The sequence below is a fragment of the Rutidosis leptorrhynchoides genome, chromosome 2, assembly GCF_046630445.1.
Source record: "Rutidosis leptorrhynchoides isolate AG116_Rl617_1_P2 chromosome 2, CSIRO_AGI_Rlap_v1, whole genome shotgun sequence".
NCBI classification, from domain to species: domain Eukaryota; kingdom Viridiplantae; phylum Streptophyta; class Magnoliopsida; order Asterales; family Asteraceae; genus Rutidosis; species Rutidosis leptorrhynchoides.
Genome location: NC_092334.1, coordinates 358039880 through 358042761, shown reverse-complemented (window position 1 = coordinate 358042761; position 2882 = coordinate 358039880). Strand labels below are relative to the sequence as shown.

At 39.0% G+C, this 2882-nt stretch overlaps 1 pseudogene; it reads left to right on the top strand.

Annotated features, from left to right (window-relative positions):
- Window positions 1-2036: 2036 nt before the first annotated feature.
- Window positions 2037-2150, top strand: LOC139895135 (small nucleolar RNA R71; annotated as a pseudogene).
- The last annotated feature ends 732 nt before the right edge of the window (window positions 2151-2882 follow it).

Here is a 2882-nt window from a genome sequence, read left to right as displayed (position 1 = left end):
ATGAACAAGTGGTGCTAATAGATGAAATCTATTTGGTTTCAAGAACTTGATTCAGATTTTTCAATTCCCGCTCAAAATTTTGTATCGACTCTTGTTGACTCATCAAAATTTCTGCATTAGTTCTTATTTGAGATTCCATGAATTCACTTGTCATACGCTCTTCACTAAATTTCCTTACCTCCTCTTCCCCTTTCACATCCGGTGCATACTTTTGAACCTGTTCATGGTTAGTATCCAACAAAAAACAATCCTGGACATCCGGTGTATGTAATGAATTAAAAATATTAATTCGTGATCTCTTATTACCAAAAGAAATGTCCATAACCCCAGTTCTACAATTGATAAGAGCATCAATTGTGGCCAAAAATGGATGACCAAGAATGATTGTCGGTTGGGTATCCCTAAAGGTGGTCTCTGTGTCCATAACTATAAAATCTACCGGGTAATAAAAGTCTTCAACTTTCACAATCACATTTTCCAACATACCCCGTGGAGTTCTCATTGATCGATCCGCAAGTTGGACGAGAATGTCTGTATGTTTTAAAGTTCCCAACTCGTATTGGTCAACAAGGCTCGATGGAAGTATGTTAATACTAGCCCCTAAGTCCAACAAAGCCTTTTTTACATTAACATTACCCACCGTAACTGAAATTAATGGTGCCCCCGGGTCCTTAAACTTAGGTGGAAGTGAACCCGAAATTACAGCACTCACTTTTTCAGTTAATTTTACCTTTTTGGGCAATGATGCGTTGAGTTTACGCTTTTGAACACACAAATCTTTTAAAAACTTAGCATATGCTGGAATTTGTTTGATTGCATCAAGAAGTGGAATATTGATTTTTACTTGTTTAAATGTTTCTCACATATCATCCGTTTTCGGTCCCTTTTTCCCATAAGGGAATTGGTTTGGGGACTCCAAAGCCTCGGGGAATGGAATGGTATTAGTTTCCATGTTTGATTTCCCAATTTCGTTAAAGATGGGTTCTTTATTTTCCACCCCCTTCCCATGGTTAATATTTTCACTTACCTCATCCTCCTCATCAAGAACGATAGGAGACTTACTTGCATCGCGTTGAGCTACCTCTTTCTCACCAACCTTGTTGTCATACTTCTTTGCATTACGCAAGGTGCCTACCATGTTTACACTATGTCCTTTTCCAGAGTCCTTATGATTTGGATTTAACACCGTATAACTCAGTATGGTACCCGGCTCCCGATTTCCCTTACTCTCCGCTACATTACCAATTTCCTTAGCCAACGCACCAATTGACTTGTTTTGCACTTCCACTATTTTACGCATTTCGGAGATAAACGCGTCCATCTTGGCGTCCGAGCTAGATGGTTGATTGGGTGGCGCATTGTTTTGATTTTGATTTTGGCTTTGATTCTGGTAATTGTTTTGGTTTTGGTTTAGGTTGTTGGGATAATGATTTTGATAGTTTCTTTGATAGTTCCCTTGATTCTGAAAGTGGTTTTGGTTTTGGAAGTTGTTTTGAGGTCTTGGTTGGGTTCCTTGATTGTTAGCATTTAAAGCGTTGTTGTTTCTCCAACTAAAGTTTGGATGATTTCTCCATCCTGGATTATACGTGTTGGAGTATGGATCAAATCTCCTTCCATGAACCTCGTTAACCTATTCTTCCATTATCTGTTGATTCACTGGTGGAATCCCATTCCTACACCCGTTTGCAAAATGAGAAGGATCTCCACATATCTCACAAACTTCCTGAACCTGCGAAACATTACAAGCAAGACCCTGGTTTGGGTTGTTAAATATAAGTATTTTCAAATTATCTAATTCTTGCTCTAAGTTCCTAGCTGAACCACCAGAATCGGAAACATGATTCACTCGGGAGGTACTAGGTTGTTTACGATCAACCGAAGCTTAGGTTTTTGAACCCTTGCTTAACTGTTCGAAGAACGTCCATTCATCATCACTAGACCGAGTTAAGAATGCTCCACCACTAGCCGCCAAAAGAAACTGTCTGTTTTGGGAATCTAAACTATTATAGAAAACTTTAACCAATTCCCACTTGGGTATCTCATGGTGTGGGCATGCCCTAAATAACTCCTTCAGACGTTCATACGCTTCATGAAATAATTCACCCGGTAATTGTTTAAAAGATTTTATTTGCGTACGCATGTCTGAAGTTTTACTTATGGGGTACAATTCTTCTAAAAATCATTTTTTCATTTCCGCCCAAGTATTAATACTCCGGGCGGGCAAGGAGAGAAACTATCTTTTTGCCTTATCCTTAAGTGAATAAGGAAATAATTGAAGACGTACCTCATCATCAGTGAAACCGTTTACCTGATTAGTAGCACATATCCCATTAAATTCAGTGATGTGTTCATATGGTTCCTCATTAGCCATACCTCGGTAGGTTGGCAAGATCGAAATGAGTTGAGGTCGGACCTCAAATCGTTGGTTGTTTCCTCCTGCCGATGCAGGATAAACAATGGGTGAATGATCCTTAAAATCACCCAGTTGGTAGTAGGTGTCTACTCCTCTTGGTCGTTCGGCCATCTCGTCTCGTTGATCAAAAACTTCCTCTTCAGTGTCAGACTCTGATTTAGGAGAGTTTGGTAGAACAATCGGATGTGTCTCTAACTGTGGTTGAGTGGATGCTGAAGCCACTGTCGAACCCTTTAAGATTCTTGTAGCTTTTCGATTAGCTTTTGCAGATTTCTCGATTTCCGGGTCTAAAGGCTTAAGATTTTGATCTCCCAAACTCCGAGTTTGCATACACTAACCTGCACTTCAACAAAAACAAGAACACCGAGCGTAAAACTGACAAAAACAAAATAAACAAAACACTATTTTTGGATTTTTATTGGTTTTATAATTTTTATGGTTTTTCTAATTTAACACGAAAGCAATAAAA